General features: G+C 33.4%; 1 protein-coding gene across 4 annotated transcripts in view; it reads left to right on the top strand.

The window, feature by feature from the left end:
* The first annotated feature begins 5,510 nt into the window (after positions 1-5,510).
* Positions 5,511-15,019, top strand: part of LOC145693011 (uncharacterized) — a 34,392-nt gene continuing 24,883 nt past the window's right edge. The window contains exon 1 of one of the 4 annotated variants that reach the window (XM_081768659.1): positions 5,511-5,650. The gene's annotated coding sequence lies outside the window, so the exon portion shown is untranslated. Of the gene's footprint in view, positions 5,844-15,019 lie in introns of all 4 variants that reach the window. The other 3 variants (XM_081768662.1, XM_081768660.1, XM_081768661.1) reach the window with 3 other exon arrangements.

Genomic DNA, 15,019 nt, shown 5'->3' with positions numbered 1-15,019 from the left:
AGAAAACGAGATTAACATTAAGAAGTGCAGGGGGCAAGGCTACGATGAAGCAGCAGGAGTGAGTGGTCGTATTTCTGGCTTGCAAACACGGATTCAAAAACATGCCTAGAACGCCCCATATGTTCACTGCGCAGCACATAATGTGAACCCAGTATTATATTATGAAATGTATTAATGTCATGTTCCTTACTGGAATGGAAAAAGAACGCACAGAATCAGCTCTTATAAACGAAAAATGGAAGGGTTCGATTTCGTGGTAATGCTTGCTTTGCGGGAAAAATTCTAAGCAGCATTAATGTAGTGTCAAAAAAGCTGCAGAACCCCAGTATGTGCTTGTCAGAGTGCCAAAGAGAACTGAAAAAATGCTGTACAATGGTGAAAGATCTTAGAAAGAATATATCTAAAATATTCGAGAAAGCCCGTGATTGCGCACGCAAACTTGGTGTTTCAGATAAGTTAGAAGAAAGAAGGAAGCCAGTGATGAATTGGCATAAGATACGCGATGTACGTGCACTGTCAAAGAATCCGAGATCAAAATGCTATGGCCTATCCTCGACTCCGTAATAGTAAACATAAGGGCACGCTTCGAAAGAATGAGGAAACTTTGTGAAAGATTTTCGTTCTTATGCCCCTCAAAGTTCGAACCACTCCAGGAGAGGAGGTCACCAAGTAGTCTTATGACTTTGTGCTTCTGTATGCGGACGATTTATCCAGTGATTTTCCACGAATAGTGTTGACTTTCAAAGACTCTTTTCAAGACAGACTTTCAAATCTTTCAACCCGCGAAGCGATTCATTTTATTACCGAATCTGACAGCTCAGTATTTCCAAATCTGGTAACTGCGCTTTGTTTATATGTAAATCTTCCTGTTGCAACTGTTGAGCGATCATTCTTTAAGTTCAAATTAATCCATACATATCTCAGAATGCCTTTGGGGTGTGACCATGCTGAATATTGAGAGAAAAAGAGCTCATGAATTGAATCTGATCTGATAAAAAAATAAAAGGGAGAAAGAAACACTTCCGATTTTGTGTAGAATTGGTCGACTTTTTTTAAAAAATAATAACTGATACTAGAAACATGCTTATAATCGGTTTCACAAGGTTTATTAGGCCCTATTTATTTTATAATTATGTAAAATTGTAACATACTATAATTATTTGAAATCCTTTTGGTAATACTGGTTGATATATTATTGTTTATTTACTCTACCACTGCAAAAAAAAGTCCGAATTTTACATGAGTATATTTTTAATGAATAGGGCATTCTGTCCAGTTTACTTTTAAAAGACATGTCATAACGATATAAAAAGAAAAATGGTTAATATCCTCCCACTGATAATGTTGTTTATGGCCGTTTCTGCCCGTACGCATAAGTTATAGATGGTCATATATGGGACCTATTCGATGGGTGAGATGGGCGCCACTAGAGATTTTGCCTAGGGGCGCCAAAGGCCATTGTTACGCCACTGACTGCAACCAGGGGCGTCATTTCAGACTTCGCTTGAGGGGTGCAAAAGCACCACCGTCATAAGACCTTCGCGTTTTGCACTAGTGTATTAGTAGACAATCGATTAAAGTATATGTATTCCTCAAGCTCTTGGGGGAGGGGGGGGGCAATTGCCCCCTCCTTCCCCCCTAAATGACGCCCCTGCCTGCAACTTTTCATGGCTTATGTTTAGCAGAAGGGGTCCAGCTCTTTTCTCTAAAAAATGTTACAATTATGGTAATTTCTGTTCACATTCGGTTAGTTTAGGGTAGGGTTGGTTACTTTAAGTTAAGTTAGGCTAATTTAGGTTACGTTAGGTTAGTTTAGTTTATGTTATATTAGTGTAGGAGTCCCACATAATTTTCCAAATAAATTATAGAATTTCGCTTATTTCTACTAATATTACGTTAATTTAGGTTAGTTCAGGTTAGCTTATGTTAGTTTATGTTAGGTTAGGTTAGATTTGGTTACGTTATGTTACGTCTAAGTACTTGCATCAGTCATTTCTCCTGTAAATTTTGTGTTTTTTACGTGCTTCTGGACCCCTTGTACTAAACATACCCTCTTTTCATTTAGACGGAAGTATCGAAGAGTTATCCTAACTTTGGCTTGAATTATCTAATCTAACGATTGGGAACTATAGAGTTTAACAATTTTTTCTTTAGAATCTCAAACATTGGTGGAGACTGCCAGGATGCCTGATTTCTCTGTAGTAAATTATGTTAAAATATTACTAATGATTACATACATCTTAGAAACACATGCTATTCTTGTTTGTATGATGCTAAGACAATTACATGATTTCTTCTAGCAACCTTCGTTTCACTGACAAAATTATTCGAGAATGGATAATAAATGAAAATTTTGCTCCTATAATAATATTTACAATTGTTAATCTATAATTCATTTACGTTTGTAGAATGCCTATCTAATACGTAACTTACAGTAGCTAGTAACCCTGAATCCTTTTAGCTTATAACCTATATTCAAATTCCGAATTCATTATTATTATTATTATTATTATTATTATTATTATTATTATTATTATTATTATTATTATTATTATTATTATTATTATTATTATTATTATTGTGACTTGACACCAGGACATTTCTTACCTTGAGATCTTTTCACATTATTTATAAAACAATAGCTCAGTACATGATTGGGAATTAACTATTCAAAATATAATGAAATCAAAATGAAGTAAAAGTCGTTCAATAAACTAGAGAGCCGTAACTTCGTCACGTAAAAGAAGTCATAAATAAATAAATAAAATAAAAATTTAAAAGAAAGAACTTACTTTATGAGTAGTTCGTGATTACCAAATAAAAGTTATCCGTATTTACTATTCATTCCATATGGGAACGGAGAATCAAACTATATTAGTCCCGACCCGACTGAAAAATTGAGCGAATATATCAATAGATTCATGGAATGTAAGTAATATTCTGTTTATTATTATTTGTAGCTGCTATTTAGTTTAACCACTTTTAGTTATATTCTTTGCCATTTTGTTATTTTTAGAACAGAGTTAGTGGTAACACTGTCGAGCGCTTTCGCGGTATAACGAGAAGAAAAGGAAGAAGCCGTGGTTTAATTTGATTATTCTGGGAATAATTTGAGTGTGAGTCATTTAAAGATACTTGATTTATTTTTTTTTAGTGGTTTATGTATCATAAGGGTGTTACGTAACAATCACGTTCGTGTAACTGAGATACAGATACAGAAGAATGAAAATGTGCAGGTCGAGAATCAATCCGTTCATATATTCATTACATACGTCATTTCTCAGTAAATAATGTCTCTGTACGTTAAAGGTATTTTTTTAAGGTTGTGGACGTGCATTTCTTCATGCAGATTCAGTCTTAAATTTTCGTATACATAAAACTTTGTAAAAGACGCTAGCCAACGTGTGCTAGGTGGTCGGTAAAAAATCACAAATACTACCTAACCAAGTTACTGCAATTAATTTGTTGTGGTAAATGCATTGATAACCTTCCATGTTCTCACCTTTTTTTTCGCATCATCACTAAGATATTAACTTTTAAATAGGCTATGTAAGTTTCATAGTTGTCCTACATTTATCACACCATCTGCTCAATTTCTGCCTCTCAAAATTTATTAACTCCTGTTCCTCACCAGCAAATTAAAAATCAAAAGGCTTGTGTATAGCCCGCTCCCCCCAGTTCTTTGTCACCGGAACTGGAAGAGTCACTACTACTAGTACTGCTGCTACTACTTATATCGAGAACAGAACCCAACCAACCCCTGCGGGGCTTCTAACCCGTTCCTACTACTACTACTACTACTCTACTACTACTACTACTACTACCACTACTTCTACCACTACTTATACTTAAGCTTCCTTACCACAAGATTTGCATCTTAAATCTTTATAACAAGCGATTCCGATTCATTATGAACTTACATGAATCGTTACAATCACTATGATTCGTTAAAAATCACTGGGGGAGCGGGCTATACTCAATCCAATCAAAATGTCACATCTCTCACATGAATTGCCATCTTTCAACTAATTACCACATTAGACACTGCTGTCTGTAGTCAGCATGCCTCAACTTAAAATAGTACAAGCAAGACAACTTTTCACATGTCAAAATACATTAAACTATAGTTTGCGTGAATAGCACAACGAAAAATCCTGTGAATTTTACCCCCCCCTTCCCCCCTAAATGACGCCCCTGCCTGCAACTTTTCATGGCTTATGTTTAGCAGAAGGGGTCCAGCTCTTTTCTCTAAAAAATGTTACAATTATGGTAATTTCTGTTCACATTCGGTTAGTTTAGGGTAGGGTTGGTTACTTTAAGTTAAGTTAGGCTAATTTAGGTTACGTTAGGTTAGTTTAGTTTATGTTATATTAGTGTAGGAGTCCCACATAATTTTCCAAATAAATTATAGAATTTCGCTTATTTCTACTAATATTACGTTAATTTAGGTTAGTTCAGGTTAGCTTATGTTAGTTTATGTTAGGTTAGGTTAGATTTGGTTACGTTATGTTACGTCTAAGTACTTGCATCAGTCATTTCTCCTGTAAATTTTGTGTTTTTTACGTGCTTCTGGACCCCTTGTACTAAACATACCCTCTTTTCATTTAGACGGAAGTATCGAAGAGTTATCCTAACTTTGGCTTGAATTATCTAATCTAACGATTGGGAACTATAGAGTTTAACAATTTTTTCTTTAGAATCTCAAACATTGGTGGAGACTGCCAGGATGCCTGATTTCTCTGTAGTAAATTATGTTAAAATATTACTAATGATTACATACATCTTAGAAACACATGCTATTCTTGTTTGTATGATGCTAAGACAATTACATGATTTCTTCTAGCAACCTTCGTTTCACTGACAAAATTATTCGAGAATGGATAATAAATGAAAATTTTGCTCCTATAATAATATTTACAATTGTTAATCTATAATTCATTTACGTTTGTAGAATGCCTATCTAATACGTAACTTACAGTAGCTAGTAACCCTGAATCCTTTTAGCTTATAACCTATATTCAAATTCCGAATTCATTATTATTATTATTATTATTATTATTATTATTATTATTATTATTATTATTATTATTATTATTATTATTATTATTATTATTGTGACTTGACACCAGGACATTTCTTACCTTGAGATCTTTTCACATTATTTATAAAACAATAGCTCAGTACATGATTGGGAATTAACTATTCAAAATATAATGAAATCAAAATGAAGTAAAAGTCGTTCAATAAACTAGAGAGCCGTAACTTCGTCACGTAAAAGAAGTCATAAATAAATAAATAAAATAAAAATTTAAAAGAAAGAACTTACTTTATGAGTAGTTCGTGATTACCAAATAAAAGTTATCCGTATTTACTATTCATTCCATATGGGAACGGAGAATCAAACTATATTAGTCCCGACCCGACTGAAAAATTGAGCGAATATATCAATAGATTCATGGAATGTAAGTAATATTCTGTTTATTATTATTTGTAGCTGCTATTTAGTTTAACCACTTTTAGTTATATTCTTTGCCATTTTGTTATTTTTAGAACAGAGTTAGTGGTAACACTGTCGAGCGCTTTCGCGGTATAACGAGAAGAAAAGGAAGAAGCCGTGGTTTAATTTGATTATTCTGGGAATAATTTGAGTGTGAGTCATTTAAAGATACTTGATTTATTTTTTTTTAGTGGTTTATGTATCATAAGGGTGTTACGTAACAATCACGTTCGTGTAACTGAGATACAGATACAGAAGAATGAAAATGTGCAGGTCGAGAATCAATCCGTTCATATATTCATTACATACGTCATTTCTCAGTAAATAATGTCTCTGTACGTTAAAGGTATTTTTTTAAGGTTGTGGACGTGCATTTCTTCATGCAGATTCAGTCTTAAATTTTCGTATACATAAAACTTTGTAAAAGACGCTAGCCAACGTGTGCTAGGTGGTCGGTAAAAAATCACAAATACTACCTAACCAAGTTACTGCAATTAATTTGTTGTGGTAAATGCATTGATAACCTTCCATGTTCTCACCTTTTTTTTCGCATCATCACTAAGATATTAACTTTTAAATAGGCTATGTAAGTTTCATAGTTGTCCTACATTTATCACACCATCTGCTCAATTTCTGCCTCTCAAAATTTATTAACTCCTGTTCCTCACCAGCAAATTAAAAATCAAAAGGCTTGTGTATAGCCCGCTCCCCCCAGTTCTTTGTCACCGGAACTGGAAGAGTCACTACTACTAGTACTGCTGCTACTACTTATATCGAGAACAGAACCCAACCAACCCCTGCGGGGCTTCTAACCCGTTCCTACTACTACTACTACTACTCTACTACTACTACTACTACTACCACTACTTCTACCACTACTTATACTTAAGCTTCCTTACCACAAGATTTGCATCTTAAATCTTTATAACAAGCGATTCCGATTCATTATGAACTTACATGAATCGTTACAATCACTATGATTCGTTAAAAATCACTGGGGGAGCGGGCTATACTCAATCCAATCAAAATGTCACATCTCTCACATGAATTGCCATCTTTCAACTAATTACCACATTAGACACTGCTGTCTGTAGTCAGCATGCCTCAACTTAAAATAGTACAAGCAAGACAACTTTTCACATGTCAAAATACATTAAACTATAGTTTGCGTGAATAGCACAACGAAAAATCCTGTGAATTTTACTTATTTTTCATATTTCTGGACTTCTCCGGCACTTAACCCTGTGACTTAACAGTTTTAATTTTGTGCAGTTAAAATACCAAGAACGAGGAAAATTTCCGAAATTATGCGAAATAAACTGATTAATGAATGTAAGGATGCATGTCGAAAGTATAGGAAAGATTTTAAAATCAAGAAAAATAAAGGAAGTTACATTTTCAAATTGGATACTAGAATGAATAAAGTGGATTTGTTTATGGGTGAAAGTGTCAAGAAAGAAAACATTTTTCGAGCATGCTCAATTATCAACGGAAAAGATCTGTGTTTTTCTCATTAAAGAAGAAATAATGAAATGCTAGGCGAAGGGAATGTTAAAAGTGTTAATAGCCGGGGGTTGAAAACTCCACTCCCTTGCTCGCCACTGGTGAGTACTTTTCTGCATTTGGCGAGTCAACTCCGATCAATAAAAAACGTGAATTCAAGAATGAATAGCAGATGCCACTCTTATTTATCGGAACATATATGATCGAAAATGACCAATATTAGTGTTGAATCCATGGTTTTCGGGGTCGCCGAGATGATCAATGATCTTTCTGATGCTGTTTAAATCAATGCCATTTAAAAGGAAAACAGCATATTTCACGAGTACTACACACATGAGATACAGAATTGTGGATTTAAATTTTCATTTCAACCCAGCGAAGTGGGTAATATATGCTAGTATTTCATAATCATGATGGAAGTGTGCCTCAAAAATATAATAACGGTGAACGAAACGTAACGTAGCCTAACCTAACCTGTCAGTCAAAACTGGCAATCCCTCTGGTACGCGATTTGTAATTTTTTATTATGTACTTATGTTCATTAGCTGGCGGAGCTTGAGGACTCGGATTCCCTTTCAGCACCAAGAAAAATTGCCATATTAAGACTTTTTCAATTTATGACGAATTCTATTCTGACGGTATAGATTAGTTTTATGAATCAACCATTTGACCGGTTGGGTAATAAGAGACAAAATTTTGGAAATTGAGCTAACGGGAAAAATGCGGTGAAGATTAAGTTCGAATACCACAATTTGAAGGATTTACAGGTAATATTAAATACTTGTTATCGGAAGACATTTATGAAGGATAAACTTCTGCAAGCAACAGAAATAAAAACTAAATTATAAGAGAAAACTCAATACGTTGAATAACTGATGTTACCTGGCGGTAAGAAGGATACCAAAAATCTAACGTCCTACTTACTGTGAAAAACATGCTATTACATGTACAAGAATTTCAATATTTAAAATGAACAGACATTAGGTTTTAGATAATATGTTTGCATAACTAACCTCATTGCTAATAAATGGGTATGGGACAAGTTGGACTATGAATTTTTTTTTGTTAGTTAATATGAGAGGAGATAGCGTTGAGAAAACTGAGTCTATTCTCGCGGTGACAAACAGCTATTTGTTGACAAATACTTCGATAACATGGTTAGAGGAATTATAGGTATTAATTATAAGAACTACTCACGTGTGTATTTGTAATATCTATCTTGTGGATGAGATGCCCGTAGTTTGGCTTGAGTTTATTATTTATGGATCTGAAGCACAGAGTTTGTTTTGTTTGATATGCTAGCCAATCTATCAGTCCTCTAGTCCAAGCGCACTGGGTTTGCATGTCACTGTAGTTGATGGTGTGAAACTCCAGATGTTGCTGTCTTTAAGAAGCGGAAACAGGTGAAACAAATACAGTGGAGTCTCGTTAATTCGAAATATTGGATAATTCGAACAGAAGTCCATTCCCCTTGAAAAATGTATTGAAAACAATAGTAAAAAATCGTGGATAAATCGAACTTTTGAACCTATGTTTTGGATAATTCGAAGTAAATACAGTTGAAAATTTTTAAGGTTGGACAGATGTAAACAGAGAAATACAGTTTTAACGTGTTTTCAGTGATCCAGATGCAGTCATAGGGAAGAGTAATACAAAAGATAAATAGAAAATCTATGTAATGATAAATATCAAGGTGAGTTGGGGAAGTAAAGCTAGAGAACGTGTGCCAATCTCATCTTGTTTGAGAATTGGTTGAAAATTTAAGATGAATTATTGATAAAGTCAACCAAATGTTATTAATATCGTGTTCCACGTAATACATGAAATTCAAGATTTATTGACCGTACCAAAACAATCAAATTTAAGCAAATGAGATTTACGACTTCTTAAAAGTGAGAACAAAATATTCAAATTGTTACGGGTGTTTAATTGTTTGGGCTATTCAATGTATGTTGTAGTGTTGTACATAAATATATTTTCCATTGTACACGTAGTTTGAATTATGTGGAGTCAATGTCGTTTGTTAGTTTGCGGTATTCGATCACGCAAATAATAAGCTGCTTTAAAGGTAAAGTCTACACCATATGAATATGTTTTTGATGCATATTACTTTGGTTTCTTTGTGAAAATGAATGTTGTTGCATAATTAGAATTTTGGATAATTCGAAGTTTTTTCGTGTCCCCTTGGACTTCGAATTAAAAAGAGTCCGCTGTACATCCCTTAGTTCGTATCTAGTTCTCCCCATACTAGCTTAGCAGTATGTGAAGGTTACGGAAAACTGTCTTAAGAGCTGGACATGAATAAAGTCCTGCAGTATTGGGAAAATGTTATACACGGTGATGTTTCAAGATGTATTAATATCTATAAACTAGCCCAGATTCAGCTCTTTCAATTGGTTTTGTGTGACGAATAGCATCGGTTGGAAATTTCTGGAATGTCTGATTATTAATAGTTTTAAGATCGCGCTACTACGCTAAACTAGCTCATCTCTTGAGGTTAAAGAGATAAATTTGCCGATGGAGTGTGTCTGACCATTTTTTGACACTGATCTGAAACTAACGACTTAATCCGTACTATGTGATAGTAGGGTGTTAATAATGAAAGTTTAAACAAAATATCTACCGTAAGACGGGGTTACTTTGCACAAAATATGAAAAGAGTTTCACGGTCCTCTGTCGGCAAAACCATGAACAGAAAAGAGGAAGTTTCAACTGGCACCGTAAGATAGAACATCTAACTGTATTTTGGCTATAATGTTGGCAGTTAACATCAGTTCTGATTACCGAGTGGGTTCATTGTTGTAGAGGTATGGAAAGCAGTCACTGTAAAGGCCGCCAAAATTACGAAGATATCACGTATAAGATTTTCCATCAAAGATAAGTCAGTTTCGTTGAATACTACTGTGCATAATGGAACTTCGGTGCAATAGTTGAAATTGAAATGTAAAACGTTTTAAAGTCATAAAAAAGTAAAACTGAGAGAAGGCAGTTTCAGTTTCTACTCTGGGTTACTTTGCACCGGTCCAAAATATCGCTTAGATAGGAATTTTTTTTACCTCTTGCATTCTAAATTTAGGTAAAGTTCCTATTTAGGAAGATGCTGGAATGAATTTTTTGTTGAAAAATAATTTATGAACAGTGTAGGATCCAGAAAAGTAGTTTGAAAGAGGCTTCACTCACAAATACTTCTTTTATTTTTTAGAAATGACTAGACTTTTTTTGGGGGGGGGAGGGGCTTCAGCTTATACTCATAGGAATGACTATTAGATTTAAAAAAAGAAATCATGCAATTTGGGTGGGTTTCAGTCTGAAAGTCCCAAATCCCGTAAATCTCCCACTAATTACGGTTGGGATGATATTCTTGGACATAAAGAACAACCAAGGCAAAACAGTTCAAGGGGATTTTATTCTGTTCCTGAGTTGGCATTTTTGTGGGACATATGCTAAACTATTAGAATGCGGTTCCTGTGCCGCTAGCAGGAAATAAATAATTTTCTTTACAAATATCGATAATTTAAACTAAGTACTAATACCAGTAGCATCATTCTAATATCAATATTTGTAGACTGCATGCAGTTTTGTGTAGAAAGTAAAATGTATAAATACTGAAGGAAAACATTGCATAGAAACGTTATGTTCGTATGTGGAACATACTTTTTTGTATGTTGTGCAAAGTAACCCCATAGTTGCGGTTACTTTGCACCAAAGTTTATATTTCAATAAATATGGTTATACTGAATGTTTACTAATGAACTTGCACTAATGTTTTCCTTATATATCTAGCTATTAAATGTTTAAAATACAGTGTTCTAAATCATTACGTTTGTAAGTTAGATGCGATTTTCTTTAAAATGGCTTAAATCTTGTGCAAAGTAACCCGTCTTACGGTAACTTTTTAGATGAAAATTGATTGTCTATGAATTTTTAGCAAGTACTTAATATAATCATTTCATATTGTACAGGAGACTTAAGGAGAAAGCTTGAATCCATTTAACATACATTACTCACTATCTTTAGTTCAGATTTTATATATTGCCTGCTTATTTTAAGAATGACTTAACTCAAAATTCCTAAGTTTACAGGAGAAGCGTTTGAAATTTTCGAAGCACAATGCAAAGAAATGGGCGCAAGAACAAAGAGTAATCTCTAGCACCCTGTTTTGGAAGCACATCTGTGAAATTTTTATCAGAGATGGACCTCGAGATTAGCTTTCATTTTCTGCCCATAAGTGAGTAAGGGGCGATTTTTGAGTTGTGTCATTCTTGAAGTAAACAGGCGATATATATAGGGTGAAAGCACCCTACGCATAATATTATAGGGTGAAACCACCGGTTATGGCCATTTTAAGGACTTTCATTTTAGTTACCTTTTTTTTTAGTAAAATATATTTCCACTATTTATAATTTGAATGTGTATATTTTTTATTTGAACTCTTGTGTACACATTTTTCATATTAAGTCGTTATCTACTGTTTTTATAAGTTGATAAAAAAAATTAAAAAATAATAAATTTCACCAGTCTGATCACTCTGTTTCTGCTTATGGCCACTGGAAATAAATATAAAAAGTAAATTTCCAAATTAAGATTTTTAAAGTAAAAAGCTATGTTACAAAATGTATAACAAGAAGTTGCTACTTAACAAATAGGTGAAAACTAATCGATCATAGAAGAATATCAATATCTTGGTGTTTTCCAACTATTTTTACATCTCTAGGAAATACATTTACCATTCGACACTGTTCTTTAGTTCGCTTTTGGCAATTTACCAATAACGTTTAAGATATTTTTGATATCTCATTCTCAGTGTTATAAATTGTGTTGGAATCCATACATTTAAAACATTGAATATCATACTCATAATTTGATATTTTGTTCAATATTACACCAACATATTTGTACTCCGTTTCACTGAAAGATTTCATTAAGTTCACATGTAGGCTAACACTTTTTTTTTTTTTTTTTTTTTTTTTACCGAGTACTTGAGTATAGTAGGCTATTATCTTGTGTGTTTAGACTATTGTTTCATTCTATCATATGAGTATGTAAAATTAAGAAATTTTGAGTCCTTTTTGTTACTTTAAAATGTGTTTTATTTTGTAATTTCAAATTAACATTTGGCGCTATTCGTTGATTTTGCCTATTTAGACCTACAGCAAAAATGTGTTGTAATGTCAATATATATATATATATATATTGTCAACAAATACTGTGTCGTGCCTATCAAGCAGGGATGTATGTTTTAAATTACACAGTACTAGCTGCTTCTATCTACTATCTGAAGTAGATAGGAATACATTAACATTACTATCTCCACCAACCTACTGCGTAGGATTTTTATCTAACGACATGCGAAAGGTGATTGAATCAATTATAACTTAGACTGTTAACTTTCAAGTATTCATTTATTATACTATCTTTTAAGTAGTAGAGAGTAAGATGTTGTTATGTAAGTTATTAGGTAAAACTATTAAATCACATTTAATAAATCTGTTGGTGAATTGGTCAACTCAAGAGTATCAGAGACGTATTAGAACATACCTCGTTGATCTGGATTCGAACTCCTGGATACGAAGTTCGATGTCTAAGTTCCTCACAGTGGATGGATGTCCACTGGAAATGTTGATGTCCACAGCTGGTTCCCAATAGCTGTTCTACTGAGAATGATCCTTCCAGACTGATCCTCCAATGTCTCTCCGGTGACTGATCCTTGGAAACTGACCCTTATTCAGTCAAACATTACCTTTTTATGTTCGTGTCCATGATGACGAATTTGTTGTTATTTCATTCCAAATTCTGTAGCTCTTACATCTCTGAGCCGAAATTGTGCTGAATCACAATTTCTGCTTTTTCTCTCATTGACCAGATTCTCCAGACAGTTTACGTCTGCGAAATTCACACTTTTACCTAATTTTGATATTGTGTACATGTTAACATAAATTTATACAACGTTTTACATTTTCTTGCTTTTCGTATTTGTTTATGTTCTTGTGACACTTGCAAACTCGTGTCTATTACTACAAGAAAACAACAACCATAAGCAATACGTAACATGATGATATAATGTGTCTGTCTGCAACCTAATTACTTTATTACAACAATTTAAATTATAAACAAAGACTTTACTGTTTTCCTTTTGAAGCCAATTAATAATAAAATTGAATGATATTAGATATTAGAATGTTCCAGAATTTTGGCGTACCGTGACAATATATATTAATTTAATAAACAATCAAAATACTATTACAACTGCAAAAGATCCTTATAAACAGTAACAAGTATGAAACCACTTATGGCCACTTATTGGCCATGACTAGTTACTCAAGGAATATCCAACCCACTAATGATCGTAACATTTGTTTGTTGTGTTTTGAAGTTCTGCCTGTTACGATAGCATTATATAGTAAATACAGAGTTTTTTTTTTCTTACCAGGGAACTAAGTTTCTTCTTTCTAGGTCACCAAACGAATTTTCTACAATTTTTGGGTTAAGAAAGAAAAGTGGACCAATAACATGAAAGTGGACATAAAACGGCGCCTCTATCATATATATATATATATATATATATATATATATATATATATATAATGTTGGAATGAAATTTTGACCAACTTAATACCTAACTCGTTTAGGTTTTTATCAAATCACTTTGATTAAAAAGTGTATTCCAAGGGGAAAGAGGATTTAAAATTTGTGCCAAAAGTAGAGGGTCTCAGGAGGTTTTTGAAGTCAGAAAAATAACAATCGGTATATAAGCCAAACGTTAAAGTAATTTGACATGCGTCATAGAGTTTTCGAAATTTCCTCCTGTAAAAGGAGAAATTTCTCGCATATTTTTTTCGTTCTATATTCAAATCGATGTTGTCTCCCTCGTCATCGCGAGAAAACATAGCACTTGGGTCCAAGCGAGATTTTATCAGAGCACTTTCATAAATGGATATCTTAAGGGGGAGGGATGTTAAAATGTATGCGACAAATAGAGTAAGAGTTATGAGTTCGTCACGTTTGGAATCTGAAACGTCACTTATAAACTTTCCGTGCGATGTAGGCGGACACGTACCTTACGTTTTAGAAAATTCTGCTCTTCATAGATGATGGAGAGAGCCATTTTCTATGATATTCTTCTTAATATATTAAAGTATCATCACGGGAAAACAGCTGAAATGAATATTGGAACATGGCACGTGATTCAAACCGGGTTCTTATCACAACAATTTCGTTAAATTACGTATTCTAAGGGGGAAAGAGGAGTTAAACAGGTACACCGAAAAAATTATCTTACGATTCTCTCATGATAAAAAGATAGAACTCGGCATATAACCTCTTCATTGAAAATAAGTTGTCACGTGCATCGAAAACAGTTGTACCGTTTAAAATGAATTTTTAAACTTCGGTTGGTATAGGTGTTTATCATTAGTTGTATATCTGATTGAAATGAGTTTCCTAAGAGTAGAAGAAATGCGGTAAATTTTTCGCAAAGAATAACGGCTGCACCATTTGAAATGAATTTTTGAAGATTTGGTTCCACCTGAATTTTTACTATTTCATTATGATTCAAATGTGGATCCCAAGGAGGTTCAAATATACGTTTCAGGTATCTGTCATAAACCTGTTCTTCCAGTACTAAGAATGAGCATTTTAACTAGGTGGCAATAAATAGAGTGGAAAATACAAAATATAAAAAAGAAGTCATTTTTAGTTAGAAATACCTTACTACTGAGAAATCTTATATGTGTTAGCTGATATGCAAGTTTACCTTAATTAATTTTACAATTTTAAAGCGAAGGTTACTGACATTCTCTTCATGATTAGAAAGTTACGATCAAAAGAGTATTAAAAAAAAAAAAAAAAAAAAAAGTATTCGATTTATAGAGAAAAGATTTTAAAAAGGCTATATACTCGCTGCGTAGCTCAGTGCAAGATTTTTGCAGTTCGCAAAACGATAACGTATTCTACACTCCATATTTTACTTTGGTTGTTTACTGGTCAAAATGCTTAAGAAAAATAAGATTACCATACATT

This window comes from Thermobia domestica, chromosome 8 (genome assembly GCF_964235325.1).
Source record: "Thermobia domestica chromosome 8, izTheDome1.hap1.1, whole genome shotgun sequence".
Lineage (NCBI taxonomy): Eukaryota > Metazoa > Arthropoda > Insecta > Zygentoma > Lepismatidae > Thermobia > Thermobia domestica.
The sequence above is the reverse complement of the archived record's forward strand: the minus strand, read 5'-3'. Positions and strand labels throughout refer to the sequence as shown.